Source organism: Bos indicus, chromosome 11 (assembly GCF_029378745.1).
Source record: "Bos indicus isolate NIAB-ARS_2022 breed Sahiwal x Tharparkar chromosome 11, NIAB-ARS_B.indTharparkar_mat_pri_1.0, whole genome shotgun sequence".
In the NCBI taxonomy this organism is placed as follows: domain Eukaryota; kingdom Metazoa; phylum Chordata; class Mammalia; order Artiodactyla; family Bovidae; genus Bos; species Bos indicus.
In genome coordinates, this window is record NC_091770.1 from 87,025,944 (window position 1) to 87,052,797 (window position 26,854).

Here is a 26,854-nt window from a genome sequence, read left to right on the forward strand (position 1 = left end):
CAATGAATCTTCAGTGTTGATTTCCTTTAGGATTGACTGGTTGGATCTCCTTGCAGTCCAAGGGACTTTCAAGAGTCTTCTCCAACATGATAGTTCAAAAGCATCAATTCTTCAGCCCTCAGCCTTCTTTACGGCCCAAATCTCATATCTGTATGTGACTGCTGGAAAAATCATAGATTTGGGTGCTGGCTATTCATTGCTATGTTACAAATCCCTTCAGTCCTCAGTGGCTGGAAGCAATGAGGATCGTTCTTTCTGTCTCAGTGTCTGTGGCCAGGAATTCAGGAGCAACTGGACCGCACTAGTGTCGACTGGGAAAAAACGGACAATACAAAAGAGTTATGTTTTATTTGGGGAACTTCCTAAGGACTGTAGGCTTCCCAGGTGGTTCAGTGCGTAAAGAATCTGCTTGCAATGCAGGAGACACAGGAGATAAGGGTTCAGTCCCTGGGTTGGGAAGATCCACTGGAGGAGGGCTTGGCAACCCACTCTAGTATTCTTGCCTGGAGAATCCCATGGACAGAGGAGCCTGGTGGGCTATGGTCCACAGGGTCACAAAGAGTCAGACACGACTTAGCAACTGAGCATGCATGCACACACCAAGGACCATACCAGGAGGCAGCCTCTCGGGAAGCTCTGAGGGACTGTGACAAAGAGGTAAGGGAGGAGCTAGGACATATAAGAGTTTTTATTGAAAAAAAAAAAATGTAACCAAAGTATTGCTGCTGCTGCTAAGTCTCTTCAGTTGTGTCCGACTCTGTGCGACCCCCATAGACGGCAGCCCACCAAGCTTCCCCATCCCTGGGATTCTCCAGGCAAGAACACTGGAATGGGTTGCCATCTCCTTCTCCAATGCATGAAAGTGAAAAGTGAAAGTGAAGTCGCTCAGTCGTGTCTGACTCTTCAGCGACCCCATGGACTGCAGACCACCAGGCTTCTCTGTCCATGGGATTTTCCAGGCAAGAGTACTGGAGTGGGGTGCCATTGCCTTCTCCAAAAGTATTGCTACTGATTGCCAAAAAACCGACATAGAAAAGTTAAGGAAAAGTATACTGCTTTTCTGTATATGGGCAGAGGCAAGAGTCTGGGCTACTGAAATGATTCCTTTCATATGTATCTTATCTTAGGCCAGTATCCTACTTTTCTCCATCCTGAAGTTCCACCAGGGTGCATGTCTGCTGATGGCCCGATGGAAGGTAACATTGTTTGTTTGCTGAAATAGAGGGCAACGTTTCTCATCCACACATGTCTGCTCAGGATTTCTTATGAGGCTGCTGCCAGATGACAGCTAGGGCTGCCCTCATGAGCAGGACGGGGGCACTGCAGGGTCCACCTCCCTATCTGCTCCCTCACAGCCCTGGGGCCGGCTGGCAGTGGGTTCTCAGCCCCGCTCTGCGTGGGCCTCTCCAAGATGCTTGAGTGTCCTTTTGGTAGGATGGCTGCCTCCAGAGCAAGTGACCCAGGAGAAACCAGGCAGAAGCTGCAATACCTTCTGTGACTTCACCTCGGAAAACACTCAGTGTCACGCCATTGCCCCTCAGTCTCACAGAGCAGTCTCGATTCAGTGTGGGAGAGGGTCACACAAGATGGGAACAGCAAGAGGGCCCTCCTGGAGACTGGCTATGGCAACAAGCTTAATTCAGGATCGAGACATTGAAAGCAACTCACCTAGAATTAATCCTTTTCAAAGCATTTAACTTAGCATTCAGACAAACAACTCTTTAAATCCACATTTTAGCATTATACATATGTTTATTACACCAGGTATTTTTAGGAAGAAGCATAATGGACAGAAGTGGATTTGGGGATGTAATGGATTCACACGAAGACAGGTACTAGCAGCTGTCACATTCCAGTGACATAGGACACCGGGGAGGCTCTGTGGCCAGGGGCCGGTGGTATCTGAGGGCATCACCCAGGACTGCAGAGCATCAGTCAAAAGTACCGTCGGGTGCCCCTGGAACTCTCGAGAAGGTCGAAGAATCTGTGTGCTCAGGCTCACTACTCATTTCTTCCGTGACCTTGGGAGCTGTAGAAAGTGTGTGTGTTTGAAGAAAAACTTAGTTCCCTCCGATAAATGATCTGGGAAGAACCTAGACATCTGGGTCCTGAGGGCAAGATGAATTCTTCTCCGGGGAAGTCAGTGTCCAGAGAGGGGGACATAGTGGTAAGGGGTGCATTTCAACACAGGGCTAGCTGGCAGGGCGAGGGTCGGGGGGGCTGGAGGGCAGAGGGGTGTGTTAGTCTCCTGGGGCTGCCATAGCAAATGGGGGAGGGGGGCTTAGTCAACAGATAGGGGGCTTACGCCACAGGAATATCTTCCCTCACATCTCTGGAGGCTGCAAGTCTGAGACCAAGGTGTCACGGGCGGGAGGGGGTGGGGGGTGGGGGGCAGTCCCTGGGGTCTCCCTCCTTGGCTTGGAGTTGGCCATCTTCTCCCCGTGTCCTCATGTGGCCGTCCCTCTGTCTGACTTCTCTGCAGCCTCATCTCCTCTTCTTACAAGGACACCAGTCATGTTGGATTGAGGCCCATTCACATGACCTCACTTCACTCTAATTACCTCTTTAGGGCCCTTTCTCCAAATCCAGTCCCATTCTGAGTTACTGGGGTTAGGACTTGATAGTATGAATGCAGAGGGAGCACAGTTCAACCCCAACAGCGAGGGAAGGGTGTCTCCTCCAAACTGGGGGCCCCCAGTGGGCTTCCAGAGCAGGCCCTGCCTGCACTGAGTCCTGACCGATGAGTAAGTTTTCCTGGTAAAGAGGCGGCAGGGTGGGGAGATGAGCTCTGCCTGGACAGTCGGAGGGGCGGGGGCCATGGCCATTCAATGCGGCGTGTGGGGTGGGGCAGGAGAAGCCCTCTTTCCTGAAGACCGGGTGCCTGGTACCCAGCCCCCCACCCCACCCCCAGCCCTGCCTTCTCCCTCTCAGAGCTCTGCTCCTGCCTCTGGGAAGGAGGTTGGGATTTCCCCGTTCAGAGCCTGGCCTGAACCAATGGCTGCCACTGCATCTGTAGGGAGTCGCTAGTGTGTAATTTGGCCTTGAGCGTGGAAAGTTAAATCAGCTGGAAAGAGTAAAAGGAAGTTAGAAAAAAAAAAAAAAATTTAACCCAGCCACAACCACAAGAGATGGTGAGGTCACTAGGGCTTTTGGAAAATATGAATCGGCTAGACGGTCTGAAGGAAAAAGAGAAAACCAGGGCTGGGTGTGCAACCCAGGGGGTGGGTGTGGGGAGGCTGTCTGCCTGGCTTGTGTGGGGTCTGGCCCTGCAGGACGCTGTCCCCTTTTGAAAGAACCTGCCCCATCAGGCAGAAGTCTCCGGGTTTGCTGCCATTGGGTGTCTGACTCCAGTCCCTGGGAAGAAGGCAGGTCCATCTGTGATCCTTCTAATCTAACACTCACAAAGGAAGGAAGTTGCTCACAGGAAGCAGGGGGGTGGGTGAGACAGGAGGGCAGGGGGCAGGGCACAACCTTTACAAGAATACATCCAAGGACACAACACAAGCTGATTAGGATCAACTAGGTCCAAGATGGCAGAGGAGTCGACTTCCAGCAGAACGTGAGCCTCAGCACACGCTCACTGGAACACATTAACAAGCTCAGTGACATGCCCATGGGCGCCATGATGGCTCTGAGGCTGACCAGAGACCCAAAAGTGGACAATGGCCCAACTCCTGGAAATCCCCGTCCCTTCCCCCAAATTGCTGAAATGCTCCTCCCACTCATTAACCTATGAAATTCCCACTCTTTTAACAATGGATGACCCCATACCCTGGTGTCCAGAGAAGGCGATGGCACCCCACTCCAGTACTCTTGCCTGGAAAATCCCATGGATGGAGGAGCCTGGTGGGCTGCAGTCCATGGGGTCGCTAGAGTGGGACACGACTGAGTGACTTCACTTTCACTTTTCACTTTCATGCATTGGAGGAGGAAATGGCAACCCACTCCAGTGTTCTTGCCTGGAGAATCCCAGGGACGGGGGAGCCTGGTGGGCTGCCGTCTATGGGGTCAAACAGAGTCGGACACGACTGAAGCGACTTAGCAGCAGCAGCAGCAGCATACCCTGGTGTCACTCTCACCAACTGAGATGGTCCACACCCTGTCTGTGGGCTGTGTGTCTCCTTTCTCACCCGTCACTTTGTCTCTCACCAATTTCTTTCTGCCATGAGATATGAAGAACCTGAGCTTCATTAGGTCCTGAGACCAAGTGTGTGATCTCAGTTAAAGGACTGTGGGTTCAGGTCCCAATGAGTTACATGGTTTCATAGGTACACATCTGCATGCACACACACACATATGCATACACACACATACATGTGCACACATATACACACACATGCATATACATAAATACACACACACACACACACATATGCACACACAGGAATGGATTCAGCTTCCTGAGGTCATGGTCAAGTTCCTCTCATTACCGAATTCCCTGTACTCTGATCCCCCCACCTCTAAAGTGGGGCTGGGCCATTAGAGCCTGACTTGGGGGCCTCCTTCAGGACTAAGAGTTCCTGGCAGACTGCCCAGAGGGGACAGCCAGGACGTGGGCCAGGTAAAGGCTGATGCTGCCAGCAGGGAGACAAAGCCTGAGCTCAAGGGTGAAGGATGAAGGTTGGATCTCTCTAAAGTTTTAAGCAGAGCGTAGACCCCCTGGGGGTGTTGTGGATGGGGGACAGCCCACTGATTGTTAGAAACCAGCTCCTTGGTGCGATTTGATTCATCCTTTTAAAGTTTCTATTTGGGAATCATTTCATAATTTACATAACACATCAGTACAAGAACCCTTGTATATACTGAGAATGAATAAATGTGCTCACAATGGGGTGCAGGCTTGCAACCTCTTTCCTGCAGGGGAGCATGGTCATGACACCCCTGCCTGGCATTCAGGGCTCCAGGAAAGCACGTCCTGTAGTTCACCCTCCTGTGAGGTCTCAAGGGTGAGCCCTCCCTCAAGGGCGGGAGCTAAAAGGATGTCGGGAGGGGTCTGACTCTGCCTTTTCCTGAGGTCAAGGAGGAGCCAAATAGATAAGTCCTTCTTGTGTAAACAGAGGCAGGGCACACACAGGCACATACACACACTTCCCACTCAGCCTGGGATGCCAAGTTTGCAAGATCTGGCTTGGGGCATTTTGGGTGAGGCTGACCTGATGAGGCTCCTTGCTGGTCTGAGGAAGGGGACTGGCACCAGGTGGAGCCAGGAAGCCTTGTGGGCTTGATTCCTGGGCACCTTCCCTCCGGGAGAAGCCCTGAGAAACCTGGGCAAAGCTCCCCGTGGAAAGTCTAGACCCCACAGCAGACTCTAGCTCTCTCATTTCATGGCTGGTGGACTGAGGCCCTGGAACAAGAAAGGACATGCCCAAGGTCACCCAGCCAGTCAGCCAGAGCTTCTTCCATCCTTGACCCTCTGTGCCCGGGTGTCCAGCCTCCTGTGCCCAAGGACCATGGGGGTCCACCCAGGAGATAACAGAGTGGGGCCCTTCTTGCTGCCAGGCTTGTCCCAGCTCCATCTGCTTGGGAACAAGACTGAGGACCAGCAGAGAGGAACAGCCTTGTCCTGCCCTGCACCCTCACTCCCTCCCCACCTTCCAAAGTCAGAAAACCTGGCTCATCTGACTTACACCAAAGCTGGGGGCCAGAAACAGGCCAACACCAGAGTGCCTCCCACAGCAGGTGTGCACGTCTGTGTGTGTGTACGAAATCACTCCCTGCCTGCCATTTACACAGCTTCTGTAGTTTTGGCTTCTTGTTAGTGACACACTCCTGATACCCAGGGAGCAACATGTAAGGTGGTAGAGCCAATATCTGTATGGAGCTTACAGCTTCGAAGCCACGTGCCCCTTGGCCATACTCAGCGTCCTCTTGGGTCCTCACTGGTTCTGGATTTTCCTTCCCTTCCCCAGACCTCCCTGGGTGTGGGGAGGAGATGGTGGGGTCCAGAGAAACCACATGATTTGCCCAGAGCCTCGTGGGCCTGGTGCAGCTGAGCCTGCCCACGAGCCCTGTCTCCTGACACAGGCTTGGAGCTGTCTGCAGCATCCCTGTGTGACACAGCAAAGCTTTTATGCTCTGGCGGGGCTGGCCCCGACCAGCATTCTCAAATTTTCTGGTGTCAGGACTCCTTCCACTCTTCAAAATTATCGAGGTCCCAGGACTTCCCTGGTGGTCCAGTGGCTAAGACTCTGAGCTCCCAATGCAAGGGGCCAGGGTTCAATCCCTGGTCAGGGAACTGGATCCCACATGTCACAACTAAGTCCTGATACAGACAAATAAATAAACAAATAAATACATGTTTTAAAAAATTATTGAGGACTCAAAAGATACTCTATTTGGGGATTATATTTATCAATATATGGAATTCGAAATTAAAATCTCAAATGTTTTTATTAACTTAAAAATATGTCTGTTACACAGTAACATTTAAAATTTTTAAAAGTCTGTATTTTCTAAAATAAAACACATTTAATGAGAAGAGTGGCAGGCATTCTTTTATCGTCTTGCAAATGACTTTAATGTCTAGCTTGGTAAAGGATTAATATACTTGCCCATTTAATTTACTATAATCATGTACACATTTGGGAAACATCACTGTACCTTCAGGAGAGAACTAGAATAATGAAATCAAATGTGTCATACTATTGCTATGGTAATAGTTTTGATCTGCAGATCCTTTGTAAAGGTCTTGGGGAACCTCAGGTGTGCCCTTGGACTTTGAGAACTGCTGCACTATGCTCTCTGAGATATGGTTCACCTCATGCTTCATATTCGTTCACTATATCTCCTTAATTCTAAGCTGCATCCTCAACCCCTCAGCCACACACATGCATGATGGTGCCTGTGAAAATCTAGTGGATCTCATAATTGCATGTGGTCTAGCCCCTCTCTTCATGATCTTTTGAGATTGCAGGTGCATCTTTCTGTGTGTGTTAGTTGCTCAGTCGTGTCCGACTCTTTGCAACCCCCATGGACAATATCCTGCCAGGTTCTTCTGCTCATGGAATTCTCCAGGCAAGAATACTGGAGTAGGTTGCCATTTTCAGTAGGTGGCCTCTTAGAATCAGGGGCGTGGATGATAATAATCACTGGCAGGGAGATTCAGTGGGGTCCTCTCAGCACCAGTGCTGGAAAACGCTAGCTGGAACGTAAAGGCTGAAGTGCAGGCCCTGGGACAGAGGTGGAGGGGGCCCCTGACCAGGTGGTCATGCTCACCTGTAGACATGTTCACCAGCCCCAGCCTCACTTCATCGCCTCCCTGGATATCTCTTCTCCCACCACCCTCCAGCATGTGCATTCAGTCTGGGGACAGCGCCGTGGCACTTTGTCCGGGAGTCTGCCTCCCACCTGGCTGAGGTCTTTCGTGTCCTTACAGCCCAAGTCCTGGCACTGAGCCACCCACCAGATGTAGGAGGAAGAAGGCTGCCAGGTTCCACGCTGACAGCTCAGGAAACCTTAGTTCCCAAAGACTAATTCCCAGAAGCAGATGGAGAGCAGAGCCCCGAGAGGGGTTGGTCCACGCAGGGCAGCTGCTACGCGGCCAAGCCAGGGTGTAACTTGACCCGGAGGGAGGTTCTCTCTTGGCAGCATCTCCAGCCTCTGAAGATGAGCTGGGTGGTGCCAGCAGGCAGGGAGCTCTGCTCCACACAGAGCTGCCAGGTGGAAATCCTGCTGAGTTCAGCCAATTCAGGAAGGTGATGGCTCCAGGGACATGCAGAGGTGTCCTCTGCCAGGCGATGGCCCTCCCTGCCCAGAACGCAGCTCCTGCCTTCTCAGAGCCACAGGAGTCTTTCTCTGGGGCCCCCAGCTCAGTACCCATCCCAGCGCTTGGCACCAAATAAGGGTTTGTGGGACTGAAAACTTTAAATGCACCAGGAAACATGTGTTGAAAAGGATCTGCAAGGTGGCTTGGCTGCCAAGTGCGGTTTTCATCTGGCCTGGGAATAGCGGCTGACTCATGTGGGGTTTTCTATATTGGGTTTGCTTAAAACGGAGCCCACTGGGTACTTGTAGCTAAGGCTGCTGGAATGTTCAGGAATTCTCGGCAAATCTGGGCAGAACGTCTTCAGAGAGGTGAGCTGGACTCCTCCTCCAGGGGAGGTGACCCCTTGAGGAAGACCCTGAAAGCCCAGAGGGCCGAGCCCTGGGCAAGGCCAGAGTGGTGTGGGACAACCCCAGCTCTTCTGAGCCTATTGTCTTTATTTAAAAATTAGCATTCCCATATATTTTTTAAAATTTTTGTTATTTATTTAGGCCATGTGGCACAGCATATGGGATCTTAGTTACCTGATCAGGGATGGAATCTATGTCCCTTGCACTGGGAGCCCAGAGACTTAACCACTGGACCAGCAGGGAAGTTCCTGTCATGCTTCTACGTGGCCCAGGCCCCCGTCCACGTGTGGTCAGCTAGTGCTCCCACCACCCAAGGCATCCACCTAGCCATCCACGTCCTAACCCCTAAGCCTATAAACATGATCGTATATGAAAAGAGGGTCTTAGTGAGTGTGATTAAGTAAGGGATCTTAAGATGAGGAAATTATCCCGAATTACTAGGTGGGACCTAAACACAACTACAGGTGTCCTTAAATGAGGGAGAGAGAGAAAGGGAGCTTTTGCCAGAGAGGAGAATGCAACATGAGAGAGCAGAGAGGCCTGAAGATGCTTCACTGTTGGCCTTGAAGTTGGAGGAGGGAGGCATGGCCTTGAAGGCATGCAGCTCTAGAAAGGGAAGAGGCCTGGAAATGGTTCTCTCTCAGAACCCCGAAGGTACCTGTGCTTCAGCCTCGTGAAACTGATTTCAGACTTAAGAGAACAAATGTGTGGTGTGTTTGTTTTTTGATAGACTTTTTTATTTATTTACTTTGGCTGCCCTGGGTCTTCACTGCGGCAGGCTTCTCACTGCCGTGGCTTCTTGTGTTGCAGAGCGTGAGCTCTAAGGCTCTCGAGCTTCAGTGGTTACGGCCCGTGGGCTCAGTAGTCTCAGCTCCTGGGCACTAGAGCGCAGGTTCAGTAGTGGCCCACAGGCTTAGTTGCTCCCAGGCATGTGAGGTCTTGCCAGACCAGAGATCGAACCCATGCTCTCTGCACTGGGAGCGTAAGTCTTAACCACTGGACCACAAGGAACCCGAGAGACCTTGTTTTTTAGAACAGTTTTACGTTCACAGCAAAACTGAGCAGAAAGTACAGAGATTTCCCATAACAACACAAATTCTCTGTCCCCACACAAATACAACCTCCCCATCTGATGGTTCAGATGGTTAAGAATCTGCCTACAATATAGGAGACCCAGGTTCAAACCCTGGGTCGGGAAGATTCCCTGAAGGAGGAAATGGCAACCCACCCCAGTATTCTTGCTTGGAGAATTCCATGTTCAGAGGAGCCTGGCAGACTACAGTCCATGGGTTTGCAAAGAATTGGACATGACTGAACGATTAACTTTCACTTTCATCATCAGCATTGTCTCCCCCAGAGTGGGACATTTGTTACCACTGATGAACCTACACTGATGCATCACTGTCACCAGTGTGTATAGCTTCCATTAAGGTTCACTCTTCGTGTTGCCCATTCTATGGATTAGCACCAACGAATAACATATATCAACCTTTACAATATTGTACACAGTGGTTTCATGGCCCTAAAAGTCCTCGGTGCTCTGCCTGTTTATTCTTCCCTTCTTCCAAAACCTGGCAACCACTGATCTTTTTACTGTCCCCCTCATTTTGCCTTTCTCGAATGTCATATAGTTGGAATCATACACCAAGTAACCTTTTCAGATTGATTTCTTTCGCTTATACTAACACGCATTTGTTTCCTCTATGTCCCTTCATGGCTTGATAGCTCATTTCTTTTTCTTGCTGAATAACATCCCATTGTCTGAATGCACCACAGTTTATTTATCCACTTACCTACTAAAGTACATCTTGGTTGCTTCCAAGTCTTGGCAATCATGAATAAAGCTGCTGTAAACATCCATGTGCGGGTTTTGTGTGGACACAAGGTCTCAGCTCCTTTGGGTAAATACCAAGGAGTACAATTGCTGGATTGTCTGCTGAGTTTTGTCAGACACCACCAAACTGTCTTCCAGATATTGTACCATTTCATATTCCCACGAGCGATGGATGAGGGTTCCTGTGACTCCACATCCTCTCCGGCATCTGGCGTTGTCCTTGTCTTCGATTTTAGCCTTTCTGAGAGTTGTCCAGTAGTGTCTCATGGAGGTGTTAATCTGCGGTTTGCTGATGTGCAAATTAACATTTGACATGCGCTGTGAAGTGTCTTTTCATACACTTCCTTACCATCCGTCGGCCTGCTTTGTTGAAGTGTCTGTTAAGGTCCTAGGCCCATTTTGTAATCAGATTGTTAGTTTTCTTATTGTTGAGTTTTAAAAGTTATTTGTATGTTTTGGATAACAGTCCTGTATCCGTTATGTCTTTTGCAAACACCTTCTCCCAGTCTGGATCGAGTCTTCTCACTATCTTGAATATGTGTTGTCTTAAGCCACCAAGTTTGCAGTCATTTGTCGCTGCAGCTATAGGAAATGAACCCACTCTCCAGGAAAGAAATTATCCTCAAGTTTGATAAGTCATGATTAACTGGAGGCCAAATGCCCCCACACTGTGACCTGCAGAAGGTATGGCCTAGTGAGGATCAGGTAAGGATGATACTCAGAACTCCCCAAGAAATGCAAGGTGGTCTGAGTGCCTTTGGACCTGGTGCTGCTGGTGGGACTGAGACGGGCAGGGGCCTCCTTCATTCAGAGGCTGTGTCACCCTACTTCCTCCCGATCCTGCGCCTTGGAAGGCATCTGATGACTGTCAACCTTTGGAATCGTGTTGCAATGCAGAGCAAAGAGGTCCTAACTGTGGAGATCTCAGGACAGGGCAGATCTGAGGCTCTTCAGCTGATTGTATAAATCACATAACTTTTGGAAGCTCTAGTCTCCCACCATATCCTGCCCTGCCCTGACTCCTTCAAAACTTAGGCCCATATAGCTATAACAGCCTGGGGGGCCCATGACCCCAGAAACTCATCTGACTGTACCTGCAGGCCCATAGGCTAACCCAAGCTTCGAAATTTCCCTGGACGGTCCACCTTGGCCTGCCCACAGCCCACTCTTAACAGACTTCGAATTCGACTTTCTAAAAGCTGACTTTCCCCTCACTCTCACCACCCCTCCTTCCTTGGAAATACCCAAACAAAACCAGACAAGAGAGAACAAGAGACATAAATGCAGGAAGGGGGGACTTAGAGAGGTCTGTAAAGGACAAAGAATCTGAAAATAGAATAAAGGATGTATATGACAGGTGAGGGATTGAAAATGAAAGGAAAAATAAATTAGGCCTCAATTAGAGGAAAAAATGATTAATTTCCTCTCTTCTCTGCTGTGACTGAAAGTTAAAACATCAGCAGTCACAAAGTTCATACAAAAGGTTCATTCATGCAAGCATTTATGCTCAGTCGCTTCAGTCGTGTCTGACTCTGCAACCCCATGGACTGTAGCCCACCAGGCTCCTCTGTCCATGGAATTCTCCAGGCAAGAATACTGGAGTGGGCTGCCATGTCCTCTTCCCGACCCAGGGATCCAACCCGCATCTCCTGCAACTCCTGCATTGCAGGTGGACTCTTTACCTGCTGAGCTACCTGGGAAGCCCATACAAAAGATAAACCTAAAAAAGAAAGCCTCCGTTCACCTAAGTCCAGACCAACCCTCCTCTCCTGAGTTCTAATGTCTGACGACTTCTCTTAAAGAGAATCCTTTCAGTGGATTTAGCTTTAATCAGGAAACAAAAATTGTCAAGAAAAGGAATAAGCTTCCTCTTGTGATTAACAAGAAAAACCCCTTCCCCATGGGCTCAGGGAGCACTCCTTTAACCTGGCCCAGGCCTCCTGACCCTCCCCTTTCTATCCACACTGCGCCCCAGGGCAGGTCTTCCCTTCAAAAGGCTCTGGTTACTCCTCCACTCAAATGTCTGCCATGGGTCCCACTGTCCCCAGAATACAGGTCACTGTTCCTTGGACTTGAATTCTCAGGTTCCTGCCCAAAGTCCTTCCTCTGCTGACAGCCGCCTCGGAGGTCTTCCTCCCCAGGTTGGTCACCTCGGCTTTGTGCACTACTCTCGTGCACTGGAGAAGGAAATGGCAGCCCACTCCAGTGTTCTTGCCTGGAGATTCCCAGGGACGGGGGAGCTTGGTGGGCTGCTGTCTATGGGGTCACACAGAGTCGGACACGACGGAAGTGACTTAGCAGCAGCAGCAGCAGCACAATTCCACGTAGATGCACAATTAGATGTCCCCCAAGATTCAGTTCATTCCTCCCCACACTTCCTCGCCCTGCAGTCTTCCCTGCCTGGGTTCCCCTAGGCCCCAAACCCAACGTGGCACAAGCTGACCACCGAGTCCACTGCCTCTTCTTCCTGGACACACAGTTTGGACCGTGTTTCCCAGGCTCCCAGGTGTGAGCGCGCGAAGGAGACAGAGCTCGAGAAATTACAGCAGGAGTGATTTATGGATCTTCTAGGCTTGGTCCGCAACACCTTTCCCCACCTCTTCCTCCTTTAATTTCTAGTGGGTGGAAGGAGTCACTCCCAGGGTGACCTCGGGGAGCCATTCGTTATAGTGAGTGACTCCCCTGGATCCCCAAGTCTCTGCAGCCAGCAGCCCAGGAGAGCTGCTTCCCAGGACACCCTGATGGACCCCTGCTTGAGTGAGAGACAAGCTTCGTGGTGGGAGCCACTGAGACGTGTGAGCTGACTGTCCTTATCTGGACACTTGGTTCCATTCTAGACTCTTCCTCTTGTTCATCTCCCATCAGAGAGAAACCCTTTCTTGTCCTTAAACAGTGCAGGATGTCTCCTGACTTATTCCCTCTCTGCGTCTGCTCTGTACTAGCTCCAGCTCAGCAGCTCCATCCCCTAAGGGTCTCCAGTTTTTGCACCAGCGACCCCCTACCCCTCATTTACCCCCCGGGGTGATATCAGTGCCACCTGCCTACTGGCTGGTGGGATCACATCACACCCCTCCTTAAAGCCCTTTGCTTGCTTGCTGCTTAGCCACTCAGTCATGTTCGACTCTTTTGCAACTCATGGATTGTAGCCTGCCAGGCTCCTCTGTCCATGGGGATTGTCCAGGCCCTGCCCTCCTCAAGTGGGTCCTCCTGACCCAGGGACTCTGTCTCCTGGGCCTCCTGCCTTGGCAAGCAAATTCTTTACCCGCTGAGCCAGCAAGGAAGCCCTTGAAGGATTTCCATTGCCTTCGGAATAAACTCCAGACTCCTTTACCCTCTGCATCTGCCCACGGCCTGCCCCCAACCCCTACCCTGGCTGTAGGCACTCACCTCCCTGAACAGAGGTCCACCCCCTGCTTGCTTGTGGACAGCTGGTTCCCTCTGCCTGCAATGCACCTCCTCCCTTAGGGCTCAGTTTGGGTGCCTTATTCCAGAAAGACCTTTCCTGGCCACTCCAGATTGCATTGTCCCCTCTGAGTTCCTGAAGCCTTTGGTGGTGGTTCACATCCCTTGGTGGCCTCTGTCCCACGGAAGCCATTACTAGCTTCCTGCTTGTAGAGGAAGTTGTGGAGTTTTGTCTGTCCAGCACCCTTTTCCAGCTGGGAAGCTGTCCCCTCATTCTGGTATTCCATGCAGTTTGGGGGTGCATCTGTCAGAGTGTCTGACCCTCCCCCTGGCTCGGGTGTGGGTTTGTCATCCAGACCTGACCCATCATAGGGGGAAGGGCTGTGTCCATCGGGGTCAATCCGAGCAGTGGTCAGTGCATGACTAGCCCCAGCCCTACCCTCCTACATTCACGCCTCTGCCGTCGGACTTTGCGGTTTCTCCATCACACAAACCCTTTGGGTATGGCCATGTGTCTTAGTCTGTTTGAGCTACTGTACTATAGACCTACAAGACGTTTTAGAACTAACACCCAAAAAAGATGTCCTTTTCATTATAGGGGACTGGAATGCAAAAGTAGGAAGTCAAGAAACACCTGGAGTAACAGGCAAATTTGGCCTTGGAATACGGAATGAAGCAGGGCAAAGACTAATAGAGTTTTGCCAAGAAAATGCACTGGTCATAGAAAACACCCTCTTCCAACAACACAAGAGAAGACTCTACACATGGACATCACCAGATGGTCAACACCAAAATCAGATTGATTATATTCTTTGCAGCCAAAGATGGAGAAGCTCTATACAGTCAGCAAAAACAAGACCAGGAGCTGACTGTGGCTCAGATCATGAACTTCTTATTGCCAAATTCAGACTTAAATTGAAGAAAGTAGGGAAAACCACTAGACCATTCAGGTATGACCTAAATCAAATCCCTTATGATTATACAGTGGAAGTGAGAAATAGATTTAAGGGCCTAGATCTGATAGAGTGCCTGATGAGCTATGGAATGAGGTTCGTGACATTGTACAGGAGACAGGGATCAAGACCATCCCCATGGAAAAGAAATGCAAAAAAGCAAAATGGCTGTCTGGGGAGGCCTTACAAATAGCTGTGAAAAGAAGAGAAGCGAAAGGCAAAGGAGAAAAGGAAAGATATAAATATCTGAATGCAGAGTTCCAAAGAATAGCAAGGAGAGATAAGAAAGCCTTCCTCGGTGATCAATGCAAAGAAATAGAGGAAAACAACAGAAAGGGAAAAACTAGAGATCTCTTCAAGAAAATTAGAGATACCAAAGGAACATTTCATGCAAAGATGGGCTTGATAAAGGACAGAAATGGTATGGACCTAACAGAAGCAGAAGATATTAAGAAGAGATGGCAAGAATACACAGAAGAACTGTACAAAAAAGATCTTCACAGCCCAGATAATAACGATGGTGTGATCACTGACCTAGAGCCAGACATCCTGGAATGTGAAGTCAAGTGGGCCTTAGAAAGCATCACTACGAACAAAGCGAGTGGAGGTGATGGAATTCCAGTTGAGCTATTCCAAATCCTGAAAGATGATGCTGTGAAAGTGCTGCACTCAATACGCCAGCCAATTTGGAAAACTCAGCAGTGGCCACAGGACTGGAAAAGGTCAGCTTTCATTCCAATCCCAAAGAAAGGCAATGCAAATAATGCTCAAACTACCACACAATTGCACTCATCTCACACGCTAGTAAAGTAATGCTCAAAGATCTCCAAGCCAGGCTTCAGCAATATGTGAACCATGAACTTCCTGATGTGCAAGCTGGTTTTAGAAAAGGCAGAGGAACCAGAGATCAAATTGCCAACATCCGCTGGATCATGGAAAAAGCAAGAGAGTTACAGAAAAACATCTATTTCTGCTTTATTGACTATGCCAAAGCCTTTGACTGTGTGGATCACAATAAACTGTGGAAAATTCTGAAAGAGATGGGAATCCCAGACCACCTGACCTGCCTCTTGAGAAATCTGTATGCAAGTCAGGAAGCAACAGTTAGAACTGGACATGGAACAACAGACTGGTTCCAAATAGGAAAAGGAGTACATCAAGGCTGTATATTGTCCCCTGCTTATTTAACTTCTAGGCAGAGTACATCATGAGAAACGCTGGGCTGGAAGAAACACAAGCTGGAATCAAGATTGCCAGGAGAAATATCAATAACCTCAGATATGCAGATGACACCACCCTTATGGCAGAAAGTGAAGAGGAACTACAAAGCCTCTTGATGAAAGTGAAAGTGGAGAGTGAAAAAGTTGGCTTAAAGCTCAACATTCAGAAAATGAAGATCATGGCATCCGATCCCATCACTTCATGGGAAATAGATGGGGAAACAGTGGAAACAGTGTCAGACTTTATTTTTCTGGGCTCCAAAATCACTGCAGATGGTGACTGCAGCCATGAAATTAAAAGATGCTTACTCCGTGGAAGGAAAGTTATGACCAACCTAGATAGCATATTCAAAAGCAGAGACATTACTTTGCCAGCAAAGGTTCGTCTAGCCAAGGCTATGGTTTTTCCTGTGGTCATGTATGGATATGAGAGTTGGACTGTGAAGAAGGCTGAGCGCCAAAGAATTGATGCTTTTGAAGTGTGGTGTTGGAGAAGACTCTTGAGAGTCCCTTGGACTGCAAGGAGATCCAACCAGTCCATTCTGAAGGAGATCAGCCCTGGGATTTCTTTGGAGGGAATGATGCTGAAGCTGAAACTCCAGTACTTTGGCCACCTCATGCGAAGAGTTGACTCATTGGAAAAGACTCTGATGCTGGGAGGGATTGGGGGCAGGAGGAGAAGGGGACGACAGAGGATGAGATGGCTGGTTGGCATCACTGACTCAATGGACGTGAGTCTGGGTGAACCCCGGGAGTTGGTGATGGACAGGGAGGCCTGGTGTGCTGCGATTCATGGGGTCGTGAAGAGTCGGACATGACTGAGCGACTGAACTGATTGAACTGACTGACTATAGACCAGGTGGTTTATTGACAACATAAATTTATTTCTTCCATCTCTGGAGTCTTAGAAGTCTATGGTCAAGGCACAAGCAAGTTTGGAGTCCAGTGGGGGCTGGCGTCCCGCATTGCGGATGACATATTTTCTCTGAAACCTGATATGGCAGCAGGATTCCCTCTGGGCACTAACGGGGGCCCCGCCTTCATGACCTGGGCATCTCCTGAAGGCCCCAGCTCCTATTACCATCACCTTGAATGTTAGGATTTCGGGGTAGGAGTGGCACACATAGACCACCACACTGTGGGACTTGCTTCGGGCTGTGAAATTAGGTGGGAGAAAGAGGAAGCGAGTCCTGAGCGTTGGCTCCAGAGGCCTGGCAAGCTGTCATTCAAGCTCTTGCACACCCACATCACTGTGAAAAGAGCCTCCTCCAGATGGCAGCGGGCTTCCCTCCTGGTCAGCAGTAAAAAAAAAAAAAAAAAATCTGCCTGCCATGTAGGAGATGCAAGAGACGCAAGTTCGATCCCTGAATTGGAAAGATCCCCTGGAGAAGGGAATGGCAACCCACTCCAGGATTCTTCCCTGAAAAATCCCATGGATAGAGGAGCCTGGTGGGCCATGGGGGTCACAAAAAATCAGACATGACTGAGCGACTGAGAACATACACACACATCAGGCAGCAGCTTCCCCTCCAGCCAGGGCCAGCTCACACAGACACAGGGCGAGGGCCTGAGCCCCAGATTCAGAGAGGAGCTGAATGCAGAGATTCGAGAGACCACCAGCTATGCCCGGCCTGGGTCACTCGACACCTGCCGGGCCTTCAGCCACGTGGTGTGGAGCTTTGCTCTGGGTGTCCTGTGTGTTGGTTTCAGTCGTGTTGACTCTCAGCGACCCCGTGGACTGTAGCCCGCCAGGCTCCCTCGTCCATGGGATTCTCCAGGCAAGAATACTGGAGTTGGTTTCCACTTCCGCTAACTGGTGCAGCACTTCTCTCCTGAAATTCCATACAGGCCTGCTGAAAGAGGGCTTTCTTTTTCCTTTGGTATTTTATTTGGCTTAGGGCTGGGAGCAGCCATCTTTTTCTCTAAGTGTAGGGCGTGTCTGAAGCAAGAGGGTGTGAAACTGACATACCAAGGGCAGTGGAGACATGCAGAACCGGAATAGGAGGAGACAGGGCCCAGGAGAGGTCACCTAAGGCCTGCACCCCTCTTCTGGACTCCCCACTCGTGAGAGCCCAAGACAAGCCCTTCTTAGTTTATTCTTGATTTCCTCCCCAGGCAACTGAAAGGCTCCTGGCTCTTGAGACATTTCTATATTTCTTAAGACTGCTCCCCATATCCTTAATTTCTCAGGGACAATGATTTAGGCTTCTTATTATTTTTTTTTAATTGACGTATAATTGATTTACAATGTTGCATTAATTTCTGCTGTATGAGCAAAGTAATTCAACTATACACACATACACACACACACGAATACATTCTTTTAAAATTTCTTTTCCATCATGATTCATCACACGATATTGAATATAGTTCCCTGTGCTGTACAGGGAACTTTATTGCCTATACAGAAAGATAAACCTTTCTGTTTATCACAAAGACTTAGTTTAATTCACCAATGCATCTCCAAAGCATAGCATGGGGCTGACAAAGAGCTTGTACTTACTAACATTTGTAAATTTTCCACAAGTGTCCAGAGACAAAAAAATGGCCCAGTGCTATCTGATTTAACCAAAAAAGTCACAGGATCCTATGACTGATTGTCAAAGGGCATTTTTTAGAAAAATCCAAGCCTCAATAGGTCTCTTGATTCTCATTCTAGTCCAATTTGCTTTCTGCTATGCTAGGGTTTTTGATCAATAAACCCAAAGCCTGCATTCTCGACATAGTGCAGTTCACCGAGGCTTGACTACAAAATCAACAAAAATGTCCACTGGCAGCTGTGGTGGGGTGGTGAAAAATGGCAAACGAAACAGGAATGGGGAAGCCAGGAGAAGTGCGATTTATTGACAGGGAAAGCACTGCCCGGGAAAGCTTTGCAGAAATGTAGGGTTGTTTAAAAGGCGATAATTTGTTCAGCTGTAATTGCAGGTCTCTCTGCGGATGGAAGTTCTTTGTGTTTCTAGAGAAATTTAATAGAGCAATAGCAGTTTTAATAACACCACTCCCAATACTGTTCACCCCACCCCTGGGTGCCAGACAGTGAAGGTGTGCCCAGAAAAGTAAGCATTAATCATTCTTCTGGCATGGCTGTGCCCCACAGCCCAGAAGGCTCGTTACCATTTTCCTCTAAGTCTTCAGAGGTGGGGTAAACTGAGGCAGAAAGCGTCCACTGCACTTTGGAGTGGGAGGTCAGGGGTCAGGGCTGATGCAGGGTATGACCTGGGTGTCCCTGCCAGGGCAGCCGTGATGAACATGAGGGGGTCAAGGGCAGAGGTCAGAAGCAAAGACACAGAGCTTGTAGCCCCAAAAGGAGTTGCTGGCCTTTCCCACCAGCAGGAACCCTTGATCCACTCCTGGGCTCTGCTGAAATGTATGGTCATGCAGGCAAAGCGCCCACTAGCAGATGAGCACACACCCACACCACACACATACACACACGCCACACAATACATAGACTCATAGACGCACACACATGCACACCCCACAGATCACACATGTACACACCACACACACATCACACAACACAGAGAATCATACACATTTACAGACATGCACACCCAACAGCCACACACTTGCACACAGCTCAGCAAACAGCTCCCTGATGGAGAATTTCTCAAGGAAAACCATGTATTTCCCCACATCTCGTCCCCGGTCTCCCCAGTACCCCAGCCCAGCTGGCATCAGAGCTGCTGGCAGGTGACTGGTGGATGCCTGGCTCCCCATGGCCCAGCAGTGACTCACCCTGTGGCAGTTGGCGCAGCCCTGCCCATTAAGGGAGAGGAAAGCCATCCTGAGGCCGCAGAGTCAGAGTGGCCAGGATGGGAGGGGCGGGGTGTCAACAGACCACTTTGAGCCTACACCCTACCCGGCAGGACAGCACCCCCTGCCCAGGGAGGGGGCACTGGGCAGGGCCCGGATCTGCTCTCATCAGGCTGCAGGGGAAGACCTCACTGGGCCAGGAAAGGGCACAGAAAGCAGACGCTTTCTGATGGGTTCAGAACATGGGCTGGCACCTGGGAGAGAGGGGGATGGCTCCCTTCAGGCCAGGGGTGGCCTCCTGGAGTCAATTAGGGGTGTCAGGACCACCTCCTCCTGGGACGTGGTAGGCAGATGCTGGGTGTTCCCCCTAGCTCTGTACACCACTGCCTTTCCTTGTTCTAGACACCAGTTTCTCAGGGGAATTCTTTGACCCACCCCACCTGACACCCCACCTGCTCCCTCACCCCATCCTGCCCATTGCCTGGCACGGGGGCAGTGGTACCTCTCACTCAGAGCAAGCAGCTTTCAGGCAACCCTTCCTGCCCACCGCCAACAGGCTCTGCCCCCAAGGCCCTGACCTTCCCTGGATTCCGGAGCTGAGCAAGCAGGGAACCCAGAGCCCTGTCTGTCCACCTGTCCAGTGTGCATGAGGCTGAACAGGCACAGGTCCTGGCGCTCCTTTGCCTGAAACCCTCTGGAGGCTCCCATCTCGCACAGACCAAACTCCCTGCCAGGACTGGCCCTGCTGCAGCCTCTGCCTGCCATGACCTCTCCCAGCACAGCCTCCCCCAGGCCTTTGCATGCACTGTTCCCTCTGCTGGGGTGCCTCCTCCAGGTGTGCTCACCTCCGTTCTGTTTCTGCCCAGAGGACCTCCTTCTGCCTCATGTAGGCCAACAACAGTGTGTGCTAAGTTGCTAAGTCATGTCGGACTCTCTGCGACCTCATGGACATAGCCGCCAGGCTCTTGTATCCGTGGGATTCTCCAGACAAGAATACTTGAATGAGTAAGTCATTCCCTTCTCCAGGGGACCTTTCCAACCCAGGTCTCTTGGATTGCAGGTGGATTCTTTACCGCTGAGCCACCAGGTTAACCACAGAGTTCCCCCAAGCTCCCCCAGCCTCCTTTTACCCAGCCTCCCCCAGCCTCCTTTCCCCTTTTACCCCTGACATTCTGTTCTCATTTGTCTCTTCACTTCTCGCTGCTCCTCCACTCCCCGCAAATGCAAATCCTAAGGAGACAAGGTCTGTTTCTGTTTTGTTCCCTGAGGAATCTCTATGTCCCCCCAAACGGTCCTAGTACAGAATAGGTACCCAGTCAGTATTTATTAATAGAACGAAGAGCAGAAAGTGTCTACTCAGCAGAGTACTTGGCATACCTAAAGGTGATCAATAGATGCCCTGGCACATACTGTTGCCAGATATACCAAATAAAAACACAGGATCCAGGCATTATTTGGAACACATGAAAAAATTACTTGGTGTTTATCCAAAATTCAGATTGAACTGGGTGCCCTCTATTTTCTCTGGCCACCCTGCTCATGTGGCCCCTGCTCTGACGGCCAGCTCCTTGCCTTTCTCTCCTTGGCACCAGTGACCCACGCTGGTGGTGACCCAACGCTGGGAAGCTCTGAGTCCTCACCAGGGCAACTGCCCAAGCAGAGCAGCGGCCCTAGAGGAGGTGCTGGGCCTACTCTCTGGGGCCTGGGGTGATCACAGCACTCTGCTGCATTCATGCCCAGTGGGCTTAGGCCCTGCAGCTGTCCCCAGCACCGTCACCATGCTTGGAATGTGGGGTGCTAGATGTTCCATTCAAGGCTTCACTGAGAGCACAGTCTGATGAAGCCTCTGGCAGGAAAGTCCTGGAAGCCGGAAGTCGACCCTCCTCCCTGGTGAGCAGATCTTGGTGGTCACCCTGGAAACTTGCAAGGCTTTTTAGGGGCACTGCGCCCCTGCTCCGCTCCCTCTCTGCTCTTGCTGTCACCAGGGGCTGAGGTCTGCACACCACTGGGGGTGATGTACTTCTCCACTAAGGATAGATACCCCCCACCTCCTCTCCTTCCATGAGCCCCTAAGGTGCTTCTCTGTGACCAGGGCCACCTCGTGGGCCTCAGGGCTCTGGCCATCTCCCCCAGGCCTCTGCAGCTGGCCGAGACTGCAGGAAGACCCTGAAGACCCCGAAGGCCCCACTCAAGGCCCGCTTACACTGGACTCACCTTTAAGTCAGTTAAGCTTGCAGAGTCCTGAGCCCACACACATTTCCCAGGGCAGAATCCCCAGGCCTTGGGGCCCAGATTGCCCCAGGGAGTGTCACGCACAGTGGAGCCAGAGAGCCTCCAAGCAGGGGAAGAGCAGCCAAAGGGCACACAAGGACAGAGTGCCCAACGCCAAGGCCACTTCCTCTGAGAAGCCCTCTAGGGCTGTCCCTGGGGAGACCTCCCTCCTGGTGACCTCTCTCCGTGACTCTCTCTTGAGCCATGGCTCTTGCTGAGCTGTCTTTCTACCCCAGACTGTGACCCCTGGCTGGGGTCTGACTGGCTTCTGCCTCTCTGTGGCACCAGCAGGGAGCTGGCACCAGCGTTAGTTGGTTTGTGGGATCGACCAATGGGCCAAGCACCTCACCAGCCTGTCGGTCACTAGGACCCAAGTCCCAGCTGGGAGGATGGCTTCAGGAACCCAGGAGTGGCCAAGCGTGCGTGTCATCACCACTATGGGAACAGCTGGGCCAGTACTTCCTGTATCTTCTCAGAGCCCAGGGGCAAAGCCCAGCCTGGGGGCTCAGCCCAGCTTCCATCAGCTGGTCCAAGCCCTGCAGGGCTGTGTCCTACGCCCACAGGACACCTCTCATGAGGGCTCTGCCCCAAATCGGGGTCGGGAAAGCCCTGTGTCCCCAGAGAGAGGGTGAGGATGTGTTCTCCCTGGCAGCTGAGAGCAGCCCTATCCTGCCAGCAGGAGGGGAGGGCAGCGCCCTGGGGCCTGCCGAGAAACAGCCAGAGCCTCTCCAACCAGCCCTGAGACGGCTATGTCTGGGCTTTCGTTACGTCTCCTTGTTTGTTCTATGAAACGGCTCTCCCCTCCGGTATTCAGCTTTGTGTTTGTATTAGGAAATATTTCAAATAGATAGACCAATACCATGAATGGACTTTATCATGTACTCAGTGCAGTGACTTAGCATGCATGCATGCATTTGAAAAGGAAATGGCAACCCACTCCAGTACTCTTGCCTGGAGAATCCCAGGGGCAGAGGCGCCTGGTGGGCTGCCGTCTATGGGGTCACACAGAGTCGGACACAACTGAAGTGATTTAGCAGCAGTAGCAGCAGTGCTGTTTGGTAACTTTCAGGGAAAATCACCCCAGTACAGTTCCAGATTATATAGACAATCAGCCAGAGCCCAAAGCGGGAAAGAGCCACCCTCTAAACCTTCCCCACTTTGTTCTTGTGCCCTCCGCCTCCATGCCCGTCCTCTGGAGCCCTGGGGCTGGGCTGTCTGGTGGGTCTGAGCCCACAAGGGCTTGGATCCTGGGCAGGTGCTCGGGCCCACCAGCATCCTCTCCATGTTCCTCCCAGTCTGTCTCCTGTATGGTTTCAGGGCGGTGGGGCAGCAGCACGAGGAGGACGTCACATAGGGATCAGAGTCCACCCAGGCCTAGGGAGTCGGCCGGCAGAGACTCCTGGGCTTGTCCCCAGCCGGAGGCATTTCAGGAGTGTTCAGTGCCTCCAGTCATGGATGAGGAAACCAAAGCTCTGCACCAAGGCCTGACATCCAGCCCCCTTCCTGGGCCAGGAGAACCAGCAAGCAGAGATCACTCGGCCTCCCATCTCAAGACCTGGTCAGGCCAGCTCCTGATTCAGGGGAGGCTTTGCAGACAAGCAGCAGGCGAAAGACAGAGGCTGGGAGGGCGAGGCTGCCAGGGAGCACATCAAGGGGCACCAGGCATGTGGGGGAAGCAGGGTGGGAACTCTGGGTGAAGCTTAGGACTGTCGGGGGCTTGCTGAGCCCAGGGGTGGCTTGTCTGGGATGCTGGCTGTGTAACGGGGTGCTAACTGGGTTGTTGCAAGGGCTGTGGGATATGCCAGCCAAAGCCCAGCTAGGTGGGCACGTAGTAGTGCTGTGGAGAGCGTGTGTCTGGGAGCCTCCCGTCTCGCGGCCTCCTTCACCCCCTTGCCCCCCACCTCCCCCTCCTGCTCCTCCTCTGCAGCAGCCCCCCAAGCCCCCACCTGGCACACACGCTGGGCCTCCCCTGGAGGGGCCAGCCAGGCCTTTGTCTCTCTGCCCACCCTCTGCAAACATGGCTCTCACGTCACGCCACTTGCTGGTCAATATTAATAAGGAAAGTAATAGCCGAGATTTATTAGGCTCCTTATATGCTGGGCAATGTGATAAGCACTATGTAACCATGAGGGTTCATTGGAAGGACTGATGCTGAAGCTGAAATTCCAATACTTTGGCCACCGGATTCGAAGAGCTGACTCATTAGAAAAGACCCTGATGGGAAAGATTGAAGGTGGGAGGAGAAGGGGACGACAGAGGATGAGATAATTGGATGGCATCACCGACTCAATGGACGTGAGTTTGAGTAAACTCTGGGAGTTGGTGATGGACAGGGAAGCCTGGTGTGCTGTGGTCCATCGGGTAGAAAAGAGTTGGACACGACTGAGTGATTGAACTGAACTGAACCGAACCATGAGGGAACCTCTCCATGCCCCACTCAGCTGGGCTCCTTGCAGGGGCACTGCGGGGTGGGGGGTTGGCCCCAGGGGTCCTTCCTCCTGGTCCACTTCCAGGTGGGATTGGTTGGCTCCATATGATTATCGCAGCTGGATACTGCTCTGTGTGTGCCCTCAGACACGTCACCGCCCTCCGTGGGCAATTTTCCAGTCTGTAGGATGCGGGAGGTGGTGGACCAGGTGCTCCTCGGGGCCCTTCCAGCCCCACAGCCTCTGATCCTGGACTGAAATAATGACAGTGGTGCGAGGGCTTCCTGGGCCTATCAGAGCCTGGTTTTCACCGCTTCCATTAATACACACATATTTTTAACATCTTCCGATGCCCTCAATTTGCTTTCTCATTTTCATCCTCATTTCTATTGCCCCCTGGGTCTTGGGACCTAATTTTAGCGAAGGTCAAATGCAGTTTCTTGGGCCGCCCCAAGAAAGAGGTGGATACCCACCTCTGCAGAGCAGAGCGGCAGCGGGTGCTTCAGGCCTTCCCTGCTGTCTGCTTTTGCAGGAGTGGGGACCAGGCTGGGCCGGGCCAGGCAGGGCGAGGGTGCAGGGCTCTCTGCCTGGCAAGGGGTCGCTCAGCTCGCTGCCACATGGAAGCCTGGCCGGCAAACGCTAGACTCTGTGTCCTTCAAGAGGCCCAGAGCTTCAAGTGATCTCTGCTTCAAGCTTCTCACTTGTGATGGGGGAGCCGAAGTTCCGGGAGGGGCTAGGATAACCAGGCCAAGATTCAGCTAAAATCCATCAGGCGATTCAGCACCAAAGGAGAATGAAAGCACATGCAGTCACCCTGTCCGCCTCCAACAGCCATCAATGGCAGCATTTCCATCTGGCACTGGGAACTCTGCACTTGAGTCTGAGTGTTTCTTAGAAACCCAAGGTTGAATCAGCAGTGCCCTTGGCTGTGTGCGTGAAGAGATCCTTGTGCCCCAAGAAGAGGCCACCTGAGTGGGTGCAAAGATGCTTGTGGGGGTGGGGGGTTGGGGAGCTGGTCACGGGGGGAGGGTTTCCAGGGCACTGGTTTCCTCAAGCAGCACGTAGGGCTTGAAAGCGGATTTGCTTGCCCACAAAATCTCCACTCCCCCAGTGCCCCCCGCAAGCCCTGCCCCTGGAGTGGTGTTTGGGGTGGTGGTGGGGGTGGTGGTGGGGGTGGTGAGGTTCCCCACCTCCTCCTAGGCCTGTTCTGGCACCTTTAGAAGCCGCAGAGACCAGCACGCCAGCCTTGCGCCCTCATAGTCTCAGCCTTCCCTCCTCTGCTTTGCCAGCAGTGCGGTTAACACCCCACCATGAGCGCGAGTGGGTGGTGTTTGCAGATAATGACTGAGCTCCAAGGCCAGGCCTCTGGAAAGTGAAAACTGTAGGCCTTGGGCCAGGCTTCTAACCCCTGGGGACATTAAAGGGGAGCAGGCAGCATTTCCTGGAAAACACTCCGGGCTCAGGACCCCGGCCCCGAGGCTGGTCACCCCCTCACCCCATGCTGGGTATGTAGGGGTCTCTCCGAGGCCTGTAAGGCGGGATATTCCCCGGCATGGCCTTGAAGAGAGCGCTCAGAGCCCTAGGGGAACACAGGGCAGGGCGGAGGAGCAAGAGGCCCCAGGAAGGGACCCCACAGCCAGCCGCGCCATGACCATCCAGAGCCATGGCCATCACGCCCTGGGCACCTTCAGAGGGGTTCAGCGCGGAGCCCCTCTCCCGCAGGACCCCTCACGTGGACACACACCACGATGGGGAGGAGACAGCATCATGGAAAATTCTGCCAGTGGCTTTGCCTCCTCCTGGCACTCGGACCATTTCTCTCAGCCGCCTGCCTAATTGCTCAGAGCCTGTGGAAGCCTTTCAGGGCTTCTGGGACCTTCCCTTTGCTATTTTCTCCCTTCCATTTGAAGGAGAATTAAGTAGGTGTGGGAAATGCAGCCTGAGCACCTTGGGTTGGGGGTGGGGTGGAGGACCTCAGAGGCCCTACCTCTCCACCCCCCACGGCCCCAGCCCGGGGTCACCTGGAGACCCTGCACAGGACAGAGCCGTGGAGGAAGGGCACTCTGTGGGACTTTATGGGCACAGATCACAGATGTCTCATCAGTCTTCTCCCCGCTCCAGCCTCCCTGGTGGGGGTGCAGTGGAAAGACTTGGTCCCAAGGCCTGGGGTGGGGCGGGGGTGTTGGCGGTGAGCTGTCACAGGAACCAGCATCCTTCCTGCTTCACCCCACACCAGGCCTCCCGTTGGTCCAGAGCACCAGTCCCTTTGACCTCCCTCTGCAAGGCAGGTGATGGAAGAGGCAGGCACAGCAGTGCCGAGGAAGCCTGGACACTCAGGCTTCTCTTGGGCTTGGGACGGATGAGGGAGCCATCCTTAGGAAAACCAAGGTCAACCACGCAGCCCAGGAAGGTGCCAGGGTGGACACAGCCATCAACACCCACCATGGCGCATCTCCGTGACTGATCCAGCCACACATCCAAGATGGTAGAACTGCTGGATGGCTCTGCCACCAAGTCTGGGAGGTCTGGGGCAAGTCCCTGCCCACCTGGGCCTTGGCTTTGTCACCAGCAGAGAGAGGGGTTGGAACTAGATGGCCTCAGATATCTGAGAGGCCGCAGCCCTCACCCTCACACAGTGATGGAGAGAGGCGCTCTCATTGCTGGGCAGGGGACAGTGGGCTCCTCGTCTGGCTTCCAAGGCCTCCCCTGGGCATTCAGGTGCGACCATACCTCCTGGCAGCCTCAGATGAGGCAGGGACCTCAGGGACGTCGGACGTGGCAGATGAGGAATATCCAATGAGTGGGAGGCTATGTGGCCTTGCTTTGTCAACCCTGCGGGGCTGTCCAGAAGGATCAAGGGCTTTTCCATTGGTGGTT